The 17,568-nt window shown below is 43.7% G+C and overlaps 1 protein-coding gene across 1 annotated transcript in view; it reads left to right on the forward strand.

The window, feature by feature from the left end:
- CCHR9.PART0H2orf68 (chromosome chr9.part0 C2orf68 homolog) overlaps nt 1–17,568 on the forward strand; it is a 460,237-nt gene that overhangs the window by 206,220 nt on the left and 236,449 nt on the right. The gene's annotated exons all lie outside the window — the stretch shown is intronic.

Genomic DNA, 17,568 nt, shown 5'->3' on the forward strand with positions numbered 1-17,568 from the left:
ATATTATTAAATTAGGATTTGTTTTCTGTTTGACACTTTTGGTGTTGGATTGGATTTTTGGAAAGAAAAATGTAATATTGAAGGGCGTCCTTTAAGTGTGAATAAATAATTTTAGATGGACAAGAAACAACTCTTTTTGCATTTCTTATTCAGCTAAAGTCGTTTACCCATTTATTGTGTTTAATCATACTGTGTACTGCAAATTCAGTACTAGTCATAAGTAAACAACAAAACAAAAGCATTGTATGTGGCCTACCTTTCAAGAGCTTTCAGCTTGAATGAGCCAAGGCAACCTCACATCTAGTGTAATGTATGTGATTAACAGCAAAGCACAATCAGTTCTCTCAGTTTTAGAGTTAATGATAGTTTTATAGATTCCATTCCAATCTTCTTGTATGCCTGTCTGTTTTTAAGCAGAGTCCTTTTGGGAGCTGTTCATTGGTTAAGTCAGGATCCATTGTACAATCCACTATGATTGTCCCACAAGGGCTCAGCTTAGTTATTTTCCCAGTAGCCTTCTCTCCCATTGGTTAGTTGTATTTGAACCTTTAGCCTTAATTTGTCTACCTTACAGCCAGTCCAAGAGGCTTAGATGGATGCTTTGTTAGCTCTGATGTTTAGCATTCCCACTTCTGCAGTAGCCTTTAAGCCATATGGGTTGTGTCTTGGCCAAAATACAACTGACCAACTTCCAAAAGCTCTGGCTATCACCCACATTTCCACTCTGACTGCTGATTTGTCAGCTCTGAGTTAGGAAAAATCAACAGTCATACTGGAAAATCTTCAGAACGTTCTTGCCATCCCAGGAAGAAGCTGCTCAGTGGCTTCACAGGAGCAGCAGCTGGCCTTTCAGCTCCTTTCAAGTCCCCTTTGGGGAACCCTTAAATATTTATTTGTAATGTGTTTACAGTATATGTATATATTTTCTACTTTGAACAGTATATATGTTGTGGAATATTTAAGAAACCTGAAGTTTCTTAACTACTGATCTGATGTTGTCAGTTTTCATTCATTCCTCAGTACTTTGGTTTGGATCTGATCCAACTCAGCCACTTCTACTAGCAGGCGGCTCACTGAAAGCTCTCAAGCTCCACCTTTACCCACAATGGCCTAGTCCTTAATTTACCTCAGATCTTGTTTGCCGCCTTTACAGATGTGGTCACTGTTTCAGCTCTCGAGTTGATTGGTTTCTTTAAATTTGGATATAAATCTTTATATTAATATTATTTTGAATTATCTTTTATATATATATATATATATATATATATATATATATATATATATATACACACACACACACACATACACACATTATCCTTTTTTCTTCCTTTTCCTATACAAGCTATGAAGTACTGTACTATTTTTATATACCATTGTTGGTAGATCTTTCTGTATTTTCTGTACATCTTGTAATACCACAGTTGGTCTTTTCAAGTTTATTCTATTTGTTTAAAAAATCTTCCCTTTTCCTTTTTCCCTCCTTATTAAAAATGTCTGAGAAAACCTCTGGTTTCAAAAAATGTATGGCCTGTAGCCCCAACATTCTTCTTTCCTATCAGACATCCACTCGCAATGCGCTTACTGCTTAGGCCCATCACACCTTGTTGCTAGTTGTGACATAGGTATGGGGTTTAACCCTAAGGCCATTATAGACAATAGAAACAAGCTTGTACTTGAGGCTTGCTGACATCTAAATCTTCGGCTTTACCAGCATCTTCTTGGGCTCATACCCCTAAGAAAGAAAAAAAAAGATTTGAGAAAGTGTTCCTTGGAGCCAGCCACTTCATTGGCTCCGAGCTTGGAACCTCCTCTGAAAATGGCTAAGTCTTCGGATCCCAGTTCCTCTGATCCAAAGTTCCAAAAAGAGAAATCACCTCGGATCCAGTCGCCACTCTTGGGTCCAGATTCTAGACTGCCATCCCTCTTCTTGGAGCATTCTCCAAGACACCACCATTCAAAGCCTTCATCTACAGCATCCTTGTCTGTTTCTTCTAAAAGTTTGACTGAAGCCAACATGGATAGGATAATGAGGAAGTTCCTCTTGACTTTGATCCAAGTGGGGGTTCTCCTGGCTCTGATCTCATCAGGTCCTGAGACCCTTGTTAGTAAATCCCTCTTGCTTACTCCTTCTCCAGTCCAACCTATGCTGTTGTAGCCGTCAGATCCAAAAGTTCTGGAATCATTCTCATTGGATCCGAAGATACTGGTATCTTCGACTCTGGTGATGTCTCTTGAGTGTACCGGCTCCAACCATTTTGGATACTGTCTGAGCCGTAGTGCTGCCGGATCTGAGGTGGTGAAGTCGACTCTGAGACATTGTGTGCCATCTCTCCCCCTTGGAGCCGCGGCATTTGACAGCTCAGCTCTGACTCCCTCTTTGAGTGCTTTTGCTTATGGAGAGGAGAGAACCTGCTGTCCTTAAACATAGCTTTTTGGAGTCGACTGTTCCCATCTGTCCTAGGCATTCTGCATTTGAAGTAGTGGAGAGAGGTTTTTCTATTCCTAGAGCTAGAACTTCTTCACTTTCTTCGGCTCTGACCTCCCTGACCTCCCTAACCTATTTGTTTCTGCGTCTTGAGCTTCAACCATCCTTACCACAGGGACAGTCAGCCCAAGTTAGTCACCAGTTTACCAAACAGGTTATACTGATTTCTTCCAACACTTCTCTGGAGTATCCCCACCAAAGATGAAGTGCAAAAGGAGGCACCTGGACTCTCCTCAAGTGTCAGTCACAGAAAATATTGACTTTGATGAAGGGTCCCCAAATAACCACCCGACAAGGTCTCATTTGGAGACATTTTGGAACTCCTGAAGCATAGGGGTGGTTGGTTCCCCTGACAACCCTTCCCAAGAGGAGTTGGTATTCCTAGAGGCTTTTGGTGCTGGCCCGTCTACCTCCTGGGTGACTCCGACTGCTGATAAGGTCCTTGATTTAGTCTTGCAGCGAGTGTAGAAGGAGCCTGATATTGTTGAACTAATACCTAAGAGACCAGACAAGATCGTGGCTCCACCTAGGGACAAACTCTATTGGAGCAAGGGAGTACCAGTCGATGCCATGGTCATAGTGACAGCCACAAAGAAGGAACTAGCAGAACATAGTTCCTCTGCCACATCCTACCCAACAAGGAATCTAGCTCTATGGATAGGTTTGGCAAGCAAGATTTTATGCTTCAGCAACTTTTGCCCATCGGTCACTGAATTATCTGGCACACTTCACAAGACTGAAGAGGGACTTGATTACAGAACTTAAATCCCTCTCAGGGACCATATCATCTGAGGCAGAGAGACCACTGTAGCCTTGCAGTTGGCTACCCTTCAGTCCAGTTCCAATTCTTCCATGAGGCTCATCTCTCATGCAACAGAAAGTACCTCATGGGCAGCAGGTTCAGGTATTTCCATCAAGAGGCATGCTTGGATGTGTTTGTGCGACTTTGTGGAATCTTCAGACCTTCCTTCATCAATGCTCTCTTTGACGGAAGTTCCTTATTTGGCCCCAAAGTGAAGGAGACACACACACCGGGTGTGAGCAGGAAGGTAAAACTCTGCTATGGGTGTACATTTTTTTGACCCCTCAACAAACGATTTTTTAGGAATCAGTGAGGTGGCCAAAACACATAGTCCAGATCCTTGTGGAGATAGTTCCCCCAGAGGCAGAGGGGGGAACTCGAGTGGAAGATGCTGTCCTCGCTGCAGAGGTGGTCCACAAAATTAAGGATCTAGATATTCTTTCTCTGACAGATCCCACCAGTGCTCCTGAAAGGAGGCCCAACTGTCTACGGAGGCGATCAGAGGTTGTCTGTCCCTGCACCACTGAGCCTGGTCAAAAATCACAAAAGATTTATGAATGCAGAGAGTAATATCCAGAGGTTATATCATACTATTTTCTCATCCACATCCTTTGGTTTGCGAGAAAATCCTGGATATTCCACTCAGTCAGCAGTGCTAGAAAAAAGTCATGCAAGAGGTCCCCCCAGACCAGAAAGAGTCCGGAACTTACTCAAGATTCTTTTTAAAGTCAAAGAAAACAGGAGACTGGAAACCATCTTTGGATCTCAGCAACCTAAATTAGTCAGCTCAATACACAAAGTTCCAGATAGTCAACAGTTCAGTCCATTCTGCCTTTTCTGCACCAGGATGATTGGATGTGCTTGATAGATCTTCAGGATGCATACTATCGTATCAAGATGAACAGATGTTCTAGGAGATATCTCTGCTTAGACCCGGACCCAGTCATTACCAGTTCAGAGCTCTGCCCTTTGGTCTCATCACAGCCCCCAGGGTGTTCACCAAGTGTATGACAGTAGTGACAGCTCACTTGAGTCTGCATGGATTCCGTGTATTTAGGCAACTGGCTCATGACCACTCCAGCCAGACATCAGCTGCTACAAACCTGAAACTACATACTCTAAGTACGCTCCCATATGGGCATTTCAGTCAATTACAACAAATCTTACTTGGAATCAACACAGACCTTGGAATTCATCTGTGCTTCTTTCAACATGATCACTCAAACAGCATCTCTCCCTTTGACAAGAATTCAGACTGTTCAGTTTCAGGTTAGGGAAGTCATCCATAACTCTTCTCTCTCAGCCAGATTCATTCTCCAAGCTTTAGGATCCATGTCAGCGACAATCATCCTGGTACCGTTGTCAAGGTACCGTATGAGAATACTTCAGTGGTCATTAGCCACTCAGTGGTCCATTCTTTATCACCCTCTGTCCACTCAGTTAAAGATAACACAAACTTTCAAAAGATAGCTCCTTTGGTGGATACAGTCAACTGCAAGAAGGTCATCCCTTTGTTCTTCCCCAGCCAAAAGCCATAGTGACCACAGATGTCTTCTAGATTGGGTGGGGGAAGCATTTCATGGTTAGGGCAGTCCAAGGTACATGGTCCAACAAAGAAGTCAACACGCATATCAATGTCCTGAAGATGAGAGCTGTCCTGCTAGCATTACAGGCCTTTGGACTCTCTCCCCAACTAAACTATTGCGATTTGGACAGACAATATGTTGGTGGTCTGGTACGTCAACAAACAAGGGGGAACCAAATCTTATCCTCTGTATCGAGAAGGGTAAGACTATGGCAATGGGCAATCTCATCCAATTGATTTTTGATAGCAACACACATTCCTGGGAGCCAGAGTGACTGCAGACAAGTTAAGCAGGTCCACTTTGATGCCTCAAAAGTGGTGTATCAGTATGAAGTTGGTGAAGAAAAATTTTCTGTTGATGAGGTCAACCGTGCTACAACCTTTTTGCATCCCCTCTCAACAGCAAATGCAGCAGATTATTTGCTGTGATCCCCCCATGGGGGGGGGGGAGTTACTGAGAGATGCTTTACTTCTTCATGATTGGCCCGCTGGTCTCCTTTTCACGTATCCCCTGTTACCCCTAATTCCCAAGTTTCTTCAAAAAGTATCTCTATTAAAGAGCACAATAATCCTCATTACTCCTTACTGGCCTCATCAGATTTGTTTTCCCTTTCTTTGGCCTTATCTTCTTCTCCCCTTGGATCTTGGATGCAGTTCCAGATCTTTTGTCTCACCTGACAGACTTGACTCATCCGGACATTCCGGGCATAAAGTTGACTGCATGGTTTCTCCACTTCTGTTGATTACTAGACAGTCCAGGCTCTCCTCCCTGGTCCATCATATTCTTTTATTATCCCACAAAACTTACACCAAAAAACTCTACAATAGCAAATGGAAAAGATTTGTATTTTGGACACAACCGGCACAACAAAAACAATTAGACCCCTTCTCTGCTCCTACTTGTAAAGTTCTGGAATTTCTAGTATCAATCTTCAATGAAGGAGCTAGCTCTTCTACAGTTAAAGTGCAATTAGCTGCCATCTCCAACTTTCACATTGGAATAAATAATTCATCCCTCACATCTTCCAAACTTTGTAGAGCTTTTGTAAAAGAGGAACTTTTCTCCGTAGATCACCTATTAAAGATCATACTCCCCCTTGGGATTTAAATTTAGTTTTGCAAGCTCTAACCCATTTGCCATTGCAGCCTTCACCTAAGACATAACTGAAATATTTAAGCTGGAAAACTGTCTTTTTAGTAACAATAACCTCTGCCAGAAGGGTTTCTGAATTGCAGGCCTTGTCTCCTAAGCCCCCTTATTTTATTTTCCATGAAGACAGTTTTTCCTTGAGAACCAACCCTTCCTTTATTACTAAGGTGATGTCAGAATTTAATATCAATCAAAATGTCAACCTACCAGATGTTCTTCGTGTTTCACTGTTGCAGTCATAACTGTAGGGTGCTCCTGCCGGCAGGCAGCCCGAGGTCGGCCAGAATCCCAAAGTCTGGGTCCGGCGTCGGCTGTATAGGCTAGTACCCTGACGTCAGTGCGCTTTGGTACATAGCCCTCAGCCGACGCCATCTTCTCCAGTCTTTCTTGCCGTGCGGTGGAAAGCAGCTCGCAAGTCGTTGGTTGGCGATTATCGAACAGCGTATTTGGTTGTTTTTGGTCCGAAGTTCTTACTTCTCTTCTCAAAGCTAAGTACCCCGTTGGGGAATCTTTTTATTGTTCCTCCGATGTCAGAAAAAGTTAATATTTGTATAGCGTGTGGGAAACAAATACCTCATAAAGATTTCCACTCTTACTGTCTACCTTGCTTAGGCCCTGACCACGACGTTTCTTGTTGTCGGTTCTGTGCTAGGTTCAACTCTCGTACTATCAAGCGCAGGTACGATTGGGCTTTAAATTATTTTGGCAGACGCTTCAATTATAGAATGTCGTCGGATACTACCGGAGTCCAAAAGAAGCGCAAAGACAAAGACAGGCCGCCGAGGTCCAAACAGGACTCGTTGCAGCTGGAGCCAGCGTCCGGTTCGGCTGTCGTCAGTGAGGCGCTTTTGCAGCCCCCGTCGTCCGCCACTTCTGAACCGATGGCCGATACGGACTCCCATGGGGAGCCATCAAGGCCCACTATTTTAACTGATGCAGGACCTTCGGACGTCGCTCCTTCAGATGGTTCCGGAACCGCTGTGCAGGTACCGGCTTCTGAGGGGGTTTTCAGGCCTACTCACATTACAATTTCAAAGGCAAAGACAAAGACTCCTGTTAAGTCTAAAGTTCCAGCTCAAGCTGCTTCTGAATCCACTCCCAAGACACAAAAGCAATTATTGAGGATGGCTGAAGATTTGCTTACAATGATTAGGGGTTCTCACCCCCCTCCTGAGAAAAGGCCTCGACAGGATGTTACTCTGGATTCCTCTGACCAGGCTTCTGTATCTTCTGTTTCTTCTTCAGATCAGGACTATTCCTTTCCCCCTTATGAGGATTCGGATGCTGAAGACTCTTTACCCTCGGCCTCTCCGCCTGAGGATTTTTCTTTTGAGGAAACCCTGCATGAGATGAGGGAACATTTTCATTAGGAAGGACAGGAATATTCTGCTTCCAAGAAGAGGCTTAGAGAATTTCTTCTTCTTCCTCAGCATAGGCCTTTAGCTATCCCTCCTGTTTTGGACATTGTAGATGATGCTTTTACTGAGGCTAATTTGAACCCTGATTCTATGCCTCCTGCTCCTTCTAAGCCTGATAGATTTTATAGGGTTCCTGACTCTCATTTATTTTTATTTAAAAACCCTTCTGCTGATCCTGAAACTATTTCTCAGGGCTCTAAGGCTGCTAAGGTTGCTACTTCTAAAAATCCTATTCCCTCTGAGAAGGATTCTCGTGCTTTAGACAGGTGGGGGAAAAAAGGTATATACTTCTGCTACCCTGTCTGTAAGGGCTTTAAATTGCCAGTTTCATGTGTTTAAATATCAGCAATTTCTTTTGTCTGTTTTAAAGCAAAAGCTTGCTTCCCTTCCTGCTTGTGCAGAGGATAAGGAACTTCAGGATGTTTTGCATGCTACTGAACAGGTTAACAAGCATAGCTTACATTGTGGTTTTGATGCTTTGGATGCTTCTTGCAGGGCTGCTGCCTCTGGTACTGTTATTAGGAGACATGCCTGGCTTCGTGAACAAAGTTTGCCTGAACAGGTTAAGGCTAAGTTATTAGATGCCTCTGTTCAACAAGATGTTCTTTTTGGATTTAAGGCTGAGGAAGTTATTAAAAAGATGGAGGAAAAGGCAAAGTCTATGCAGACTGTAAAAGATTTCTTGCAAGTTCAGCCTCCTAGATTTTCCAGGAATTGGCCCTCTAAAAATTGGTCCTTTCCCACGTCTGACAGGCCTCAAAGAGGAAGATATAGGCGTTCCAGAGGCCGTGGTCAAGGCCAGGCCTCTTACAGATCTAGACAATGGACTGCTTCTTCACCTAGAAGGGGAGAAGACAGATCCCAATCTCAAAGAAAGCAAACTCAATGGCTCTCCTCGGTTGGGCTTCAGGACCCCTTCACCTGGACGCCCCTCTCGGAGGAAAACTGTCTCTTTTTTACAGAAATTCGACTCATATTACCCAGGACAGATGGGTATTGGACGTGATTTTAAAAGGTTACAAATTCCACTTTCACACTTTGCCAAGGACTCACGGTTGGCCAGATCTGCCAAAACTTCAATGGTCAGAGGCCTTAACTCAAGTGGATGCTCTTCTGGCCATGAGAGCCATAGAGCCTGTTCCACTCTCGGAAATGGGAAAAGGGTTTTATTCAAGACTGTTTCTGGTTCCCAGAAAACAAAACTCTTGGAGACCTATTCTGGACCTTTCTGTGTTAAACAAATTTTTGGAAATTCCAAAGTTCAAGATGCTTACTCTGCAACAGCTAATTCCAATGCTCTCTCAGGACGCCTGGATGGTGACATTGGACTTAAAGGAAGCCTATTTACATATTCCCATCAGACAAGAACGCAGGAAATTCCTCAGGTTCAAGGCAGGTTCGAGGCACTTTCAATTCTCTGTTCTGCCCTTTGGTTTATCTACTGCGCCCAGAGTCTTTACCAAGTGCCTGGCACCAGTAGTGGCTTACTGCAGACTTCAGGGATCCAGATTTACCCCTATTTGGACGACTGCCTTATTCAGGCAGACAGCAAAGATCTTCTGCTTCAACATCTGGACTTTGTTCAACGTCTTCTCCTCCTACTGGGATTCTCAGTGAACATAAAAAAGTCACATTTGATCCCTTCTCAACAAATGGTATTCTTGGGAGCCCTCTTAAATACAACCTTACAAAGGGCCTTCCTCACTCCAGAAAAACAAATTCAGCTGGCTTCTACTTTCAACACCTTGGCAACTCTATCTCAGCTCACTGCAAGGAAATTCCTGCAGGCTCTGGGCTACATGGCTTCCTGCATTCTGTTGATTCCAAACGCAAGGCTTCACATGAGAAAGCTTCAATGGTATCTGAAAAGTGTATGGTCACAGCATTTCCACGATCTGGATATTCTGATTCCTCTGATCCCCTGCCTTCAGAAGGAGTTCCTCTGGTGGTCCAGGGCTTGCACTTCAAACGAAGGAAAACCTTTTCGACTTCCTCAACCTACTCAAATCCTAACCACGGACGCTTCGGATTATGCTTGGGGAGCACACTTTCTAGACAATTGCCAGCAGGGAACCTGGACAAAGGACCATCTTCACTGGCACATCAATCTGAAGGAAATGTTGGCAGTTCAAAACGCCCTTCTAGCCTTCAAGAATCTTCTTCAACCAGGCCCTCTGCTAATTCGCACAGACAACACCACGGTCATGTGGTACATCAACAAGCAGGGGGGTTCTCATTCTTACCCCCTTTGCAGACTAGCTATGGGTTTATGGGACACAACTCTAAATTTGAATCTACATCTCCAGGCTCAATTCATTCCAGGAAAACAGAATCTCTTAGCAGACAGCCTGAGCAGAAACATTTCAGATCCTCACGAATGGATGCTAGACACCAACTTGTTCAACAGGATTACTGCAGTTTGGGGATGTCCCCAGATAGATCTGTTTGCATCCCATCTCAATCATCAGCTGCCTCGCTTTTGCACCAGGTCCTTCCACAAAACAGCTTGGAGAGTGGATGCCCTGTCCTTCAGCTGGAGAAGCCTTTCAGCTTATGCCTTCCCTCCTCTTCCTCTACTACCTCGGGTATTACTGAAAATAAAACAGGACAAGCCCAAGTTCCTCATCTTGATTGCTCCAAATTGGCCTCGACAGTTTTGGTATCCAACTTTAAAGCTCCTGTTCTCGGGACCTCCTTGGATTCTCCCACTGAACCCTTCACTTCTGTCCCAGCATCAGGGTCAGCTACTACATTCCAATCTCAAGACCCTTTGCCTGGCAGCTTGGCTCTTCAAAGGAATTTGATTCCTTCTAGTCTTCCCAAACAAGTTTTGGATGTTCTTTTGGAAGCTAGACGGCCTAGCACTAGGAAATCCTATGCCTCTAAATGGAAGAGGTTTTCTATTTGGATGCAGGACCGAGGTTCTGATCCTCAGGTACCTGATCTCTCTTCTATTTTGCTTTACCTTTGCGAACTTTTATCTAAAGGACTTTCCTTTTCTTCCATTAAGATTCATGCTTCTGCTATCTCTGCATTTCAGTTCTGATCCTCCTGTTTTTCTCATCCTTTGGTGAAGCAGTTCTTGAGAGGGGCTAAAATTTGCGGCCTCCAAGGACCCCTCCTGTCCCTGCCTGGGATCTTAATTATGTTTTAGAAAAACTTACTTTGCCTCCTTTTGAGCCTGCTGCATCTTCAGATATTAAGTTTCTATCCTGGAAGACTGTTCTTTTGTTAGCATTGACCTCTGCCAGAAGGGTCTCAGAGTTGCAAGCTCTCATGGCTGTGGAACCATACCTTATTTTCCATCAGGACAGAGTATCCTTGAGGACCAATCCTACTTTCATGCCTAAAGTGATTTCGAAAGTGGCTTTAAATCAGACAATTCACCTGCCTACTTTCTTTCCAAATCCTCAAAACAAAGGGGAAAGGATTTTGCATTCATTAGATGTGCACAGACAGTTACGATTTTACCTGGACAAGACTAAAGATTTCAGAAAGTCTAACCAATTGTTTGTTTCCTTTGCTTCCAGTTCTCTTGGGAAACCTATTTCTAAACAAACTATTTCCAAATGGATTGCTTATGGAATCAGATTTTGTTACACTCATCATGGGAAACAGTTTCCAGGTACCATTAGAAGTCACTCTACTAGAGCAGCTGCCACTTCTACAGCTTTCCTCAGAGGAGTCCCTACCAAGGATATCTTGGAAGCTGCCACTTGGAGTTCGGTGCATACTTTTTCCAAGCACTACAATCTCCCCTTGTTTTCTAAGTCCAGGGCAGGCTTTGCCTCTGCTGTCTTGCAGGGTATTCTTGCCTCCCCTTCTTCTATCTAAAGCCTCCTCCCCTTTTACACTGCTTTGGGATTCCACCCTACAGTTATGACTGCAACAGTGAAACACGAAGAACATAGTACAGTTGTGTACACCTACCATAAATGTAGATGTTCGAGTGTCTTCACTGTTGCAGTCGGGGTTTCCCTCCCTCCTATCCCCTCTTTTCCTTTTTTATGGAGTATTTCTGTTTCCTTGTTGGATTCATTTTTGGTTTGTTGGGGACTTCTGACATCTAGGGCAAGAAAGGATGGAGAAGATGGCGTCAGCTGAGGGCTATGTACCAAAGCGTACTGACGTCAGGGTACTAGCCTATACAGCCGATGCCGGACCCAGACTTTGGGATTCTGGCCGACCTCGGGCTGCCTGCCGGCAGGAGCACCCTACAGTTATGACTGCAACAGTGAAGACACTCGAACATCTACATTTATGGTAGGTGTACACAACTGTACTTTTTCTTTCCATATCTTTCAAATAAAGGAGAGTATATGTTACATCTGTTGGATATTAATAGAAAATTACGTTTTTACTTACATAGAACTAAAGGTCTTAGAAAAACAGAACAACTGTTTGTATCTTTTTCAGATTTAAAATTGAGCAAGTCAGTCTCTAAAGTCACATTAGCCAACTAATAGTAAAGTCAAACGGAAGCACAAACCAGTCCAAAAAACAAAAGTAGCCCAAGTGAAGCAGCTGGATTTGACCCACACACCAAAAATGAATGACTCAGTAGTAAAAATCACAAAACCACTTTAATGGAATCATTACATAAATCCAGGAACAAAATGGATATCGCTTTTGTCTAGATAATCTAGACTTAATCAGACAACAGTTAAAGCATAGATACTTCCTTTTATACAAACCAAACAAGAAGTGGCATATCTATGCTTTAACTGTTGTCTGATGAAGTCAGGTGAGTGAGGCCAAACCAGCTGCTTCACTTGGGCTACTTCTGTTTTTTGAACATTAGCCAACTGTTTGACTGATACCTTTGACTGTACCTTTGTTTATTCTAAATTGGGCATGTTATTACCCAAACCAACCAGAGCACATTCTACAAGATCTATGGCTACTTCTTCAGCTGTTTTGTCTAGATCTTCTCTTGGTGATATTTATGCAGTCTCAACTTGGGCCAGTCCTTGTACCTTTATTGCTCATTACAAATTAGATCTGGTCTCTAGGGGCAGAACAGCATTTGGTTCAGTGGTACTCAGAAATATCTTTCCTTAGAGTCCTCCCAGGAGTTGGGCGGCCACAGTGGTGCAGCGGTTAGCGTTGCCACCTCACAGCAAGAGGTTCTCCGGTTCGATTCTCAGCTGGGGTGCCTTCTGTGCAGAGTCTGCATGTCCTTCCTGTGGTTGCGTCATTTTCCTCCGGGTGCTCCGGTTTCCTCCCACATCCCAAAGACATGCAGTAGGTGGATGGGACACTCTAAATTGACCCTAGGTGTGAGTGTGTGCGTGTGTGTGCCTTCTGTGGAAGGTTGGGCGCCGGGCTGGCAACTTGACACCGTAAAACTCCACTGCCAATCATGAGTGGACAGATGATCTGCTGTGAAAACCCCTAACTGGGAAAAAGCCGGAAGAAGAAGAGTCCTCCCAGGAGTTAGGTGGCTGGGGACTCTGTCCCAAGTGTTGAAGAACAAATGAAAATTGACATCAGATAAAGAAATTATGTGCACACCATAATGTTGCATCTGTGTTGTCCATTTTCATTCTTCCTCAGCTACCCATCCACCATCCCCTCCTTGTTATCCTGTTGGAAGGGTCAAAGATGCTGAAGGAACCTTGTTCCTTTCTTTGAGTCTTGGATTTCGCTGGTTATCCTACTGTTGTTATTCCTTTTCAGCACTCTACAGATACAAGGGGCAACAGACAAGATCTGAGATATGTTAGGGACTAGAGTATTTTGGGAATGGGAGGAACTTGAGAGCTTTCAGTGATCCACAAGCTAGTAGAAGCAGCCAAGTCCCAAGTGTGGAAGATTGAAAATGAACAACACAGATGGAACATTATGGTGAGTACATCATTTCTTTTTTCCTATCTGCGATTGCTGTTTTTAGCTTTGGCAAATGTGGTGGCTTAATTAATGTGGAAATGTACTGCTTATGCAAACCTTTCAATTTTTTATAAAAGTTTTAAATCTGGGGCAGTGTTTCATTTAAGAGGGGATGACAACAGAACATGAAGTGCTTGTGTTCACACTGTGACAACTTACCTGCCATTTATTCTGTCAGACTAATTCCTTCTTCTAGGGGATTTCCTGACTGGATTTTAGTATAATGTTTGTCATTTACAGGGCATATAGTGCTTGTGCTAATGCTGTGACAACTTACCTGCCACTTTTTCTGACTACTTTAACTTCTGAGAGGATTTTTGTGAACTGCTTGTGCTTTACTGTGTTTTGGGAGACTGTGCCTTTAGAAGTACTGTAAGTGTGCTGCTTGTGTAGACGTTTGAGAACTTACCTTCCAACCAGCTTGATCCAGTGATCCTAGCCATAGCTGACTAATCCTACCTGGTCACAACTTACTTAGCCTGATCCTACTGATATTATTTCCACAGTCCTAGAAAGAATAAAAGAAAAAAACTCACCTGAGAGCCCTTGCTAACTATGTGGGCTCAGTCTGTGTCTCAGCCGGTGGTGGGCTAATCTGCAGTGGCCATTTGTTGTTCCTCAGATCACTCACTTACCTCTCAAGCATCCTCTGGTGTAGTCCTTTTGGCCACTACAATCCAGGGGTCAGCCACATCCTGTTTGGGTGTTCCAGTGTTCAGACTGGGCATGGGAAAACCATCTTTAATGGGGCACAGAGTTTTTCTTGGAGATGCTGCTGGATATGTTCAGGGTTAGAGATCTCTTGTAGGGACACGGATTCCTCTGCTTGACTGTCTCAGAGGATACCAGTTAAAACAAAACAAAAGGTTAAACATTGTACATCTGATGACATGGTATCTATAGGTAAAGATATTTTCATATCCTTAGCTAAGAAATTGCTATAATCAGTCAGTCCTTGTAAACAGCCGTCAGTGCCTGTTTTAACAGGTCACTTGAAATATCTCTGAGGAAGACAGATCTTCAAACCTCCTTGAGAGGTAATTTCTTGCCCTAATTGTTTCCAAGATGTATGACGTGTTTTGGGGGAACAAATAGTAGTTCCCACTATATTGAGGGGGTTTTAAAATACATTGTCAGTGCTTTTACCTCATTCTGTGCCTTTTACACCTCTAGTGCCCGCCATGGTGAAGGCATATTATACTGCCTGTAACAATCAATTTACAGATGTTCATCGTGTTTCACTGTTGCAGTCATTACAATTGAGTTATCCTGCTGGCAGGCTACCCGCAGTCGGTCTGAGTTCCAAAGTCTAGGTCCAGGGTCGGTTACTGTCACCTCCTCCCTGACGTCAGTGCGCCAGGGGTATAAAAGATGCAACCGACACCATTTTCTTCAGTCTTTCTTGCCGCGCGGTGCCCGAAGCAAAAGCAGTTCGCAAGTGCCGGTCGGCCGACTGCTGAGATTTTCAAATTCGAATTTCAGATCCGAAGTCTTCATTAAAGCTAAGTACCCCGTTGGGGAAACTTTTTTCTTGCTCCAGACCGATGTCAGAAAAAGTTAATAATTGTATTTCTTGTGGGAAGCAAATACCTCATAAGGACTTTCATTCTTACTGTATTCCATGCCTAGGCCCTGACCATAACATTTCAGGTTGTCGGTTTTGTGCTAGATTTAGCCAACGCACTATTAAGTGTCGGTATGATTTTGCATTAAACTATTTTGGACGCAGGTTTAATTACCCAGAAATGTCATCAGAAAGCCATCCGACTACCGGGGTTCACTAAAAACGCAAAGAAAAAGAAAAAGATAGACAACCGAGGCCCAAAACTGATGATGAAGCTTCTCCTAAGCCAGTCGCCGGTTCTCAGTGAGGTGCTTTCGCAGCCCCTGACGCCTGCTACTTTAGAGTCGCAGGCCGCTACCGACTCCCACGTGGAGTCAGCTATGCCGCTGGAAACTCAAGGTATTGGAGCCTCGGACGCTATTCCTTCAGATGGGTCTGGAGCCACTGAGCAGGCACTGGCTTCTGAAGATGTATTCAGACCTAAACATTTATACATTAAACCAACTTCAAAGGCAAAGACTAAAGCAACTTCAAAGACAACGAAGCAAACTCAAGAGCCATGTGGACAGGCCTCCATGCCCAAAAAGCAGATGCTCAAAATGGCCAAAGACTTGATTACCTTGATCAGGGGTTCCCATCCCCCTCCTGAAAAGAGGCCTAGGCAAGAGACTGACTATAAATCTTCAGAACAATTTCCATTTCTTCTGATTCCTCTTCTGATCAGGAATATTCTCTTCCCCCCTATGAGGATTCTGATGCTGAAGAATCAATACCTTAAGCTTCTCCTCCTGAGGACTATTCCTTTGGGGAAACCTTACATACCATGGGGGAGCATTTCCACTGGGAGAGCCAAGATTTTTCAGAATCTAAAAAGAGGCTCAGGGATTTCCTTTTACTACCTCAACTCAAGCCCTTAGCCATCCCACCTATGTTAGACATTGTAGATTATGTGTTTTCAGAGTGTAGTCTTACACCTGACTCCTTTACCTCCAGCTCCTGTTAAGCCAGACAGATTTACAGAGTTCCTGACTCTCATAAATTCCTTTTTAAAAACCCTGCTGCAGACCAAGAAACTAGTTCTCAGGGTCCCAAAGGAGTTAAGGCTTCTGCTGCAAAAAAACCCTACCCCCTCTGACAGAGATTCTAGGGCAATGGATAGATGGGGAAAAAAGGTTTACACATCTGCTGCCTTGGCTATAAGGGCCTTAAACTGTTAGTTTCTTATGCTCAAATATCAACAACGTCATGGCATTGCTTAAACAGAAAATGTTGTTAAACACTGAATGTGCAGAAAACAAGGAAATGCAGGATATATTGCATGCAGCTGAACAAGTTGGAAAGCATACTTTGCAATGTGGTTTTGATTCTTTAGAGGCCTCCTGCAGGGCCGCAGTTACAGGTTCTGTTATTAGGAGGCATGCTTGGTTAAAGGAACATAATTTGCCTGATCATGTTAAAGTTAAATTATTAGATGCGCCTTTACAGCATAATACTTTCTTTGGTGTTAAGGCAGAAGAGGTGTTAAAGAAAATGGAGAACAAGGCTAAATCTATGCAAACGGTCAAAGATTTTTTACAAGTACAGCCACCTAGGTTTAGTAGATACTGGCCAACAAAGGATTGGTCCTTTCCTGTGTCAGACAGACCTCAAAGGGGCAGAACCAGACGACCTAGAGGCAGATCCCAGGCGCAAGGTTCATTCCGCTCAAAACAATGGGGAGCTTCTACCTCCAAAGTTGGAGAAGACAAATCACAACCATACAGGAAACAGTCCCAATGACTTCCTTCTGCCTGCACCAAGCACTTATCTTCTGGCAGCACCCTTAGGGGGAAAATTAGCACTTTTTTCTCAAAATTGGCACATTATAACCCAGGACAAGTGGGTCTTAAATATTGTGTCACAAGGCTACAAGTTCCATATCCATACCCTGCCAAAGGCAAACGGATGGCCAGATCTGCCAAAAAATCAATGGGCAGAGGCACAAAAACAAGTCTCATCCCTCATGTACATGGGGGCCATTCAACTAGTACCAGAGCAAGGACAAGGATTTTACTCAAGACTGTTCTTGGTACCCAGAAAGGACAAGACCTGGAGGCCAATACTGGACCTATCTATTTTGAACACATTCCTGGATATACCAAAATTCAAGATGTTGATTTTGCAGCAGCTTCTGCCCATGCTGGGCAAGAACGCTTGGCTGGTGACTTTAGACCTAAAAAAGGCATACCTGCATGTCCCAATCAGACAAATATGCAGAAGATACCTCAGATTCAAGGCTGGCTCAATGCATTACCAATTCTATCCACTGCCCTTTGGCTTATCTACTGCGCTCAGGGTCTTTACAAAGTGCCTGGCACCAGTAATTGCATTCTGCAGACAAAGAGGAATACAAATATATCCTTACTTGGACGAATGTTTAATTCAAGCAGAGAACAAGGACATTTTTCTACAGCATCTGGCATTTGTGAAAAGACTTCTAACATGCCTAGGGTACACAGTCAACGAAAAGAAATCAAAACTAGTACCCTCTCAAGAGATAATATTCCTGGGTGTAAGCTTAAACACAACTGCCCAGATGGCTTATCTCACGCCAGACAAACAAAGGCAACTGACTACCTATTTCAAAATGTTGGCAACAAAGGCCGGGTTATCTGCAAGAAAAATTCTGCAGGCTG

Source organism: Protopterus annectens, chromosome 9.part0, assembly GCF_019279795.1.
Source record: "Protopterus annectens isolate FY-2018-M chromosome 9.part0, PAN1.0, whole genome shotgun sequence".
Classification (NCBI taxonomy): Eukaryota; Metazoa; Chordata; order Ceratodontiformes; family Protopteridae; genus Protopterus; species Protopterus annectens.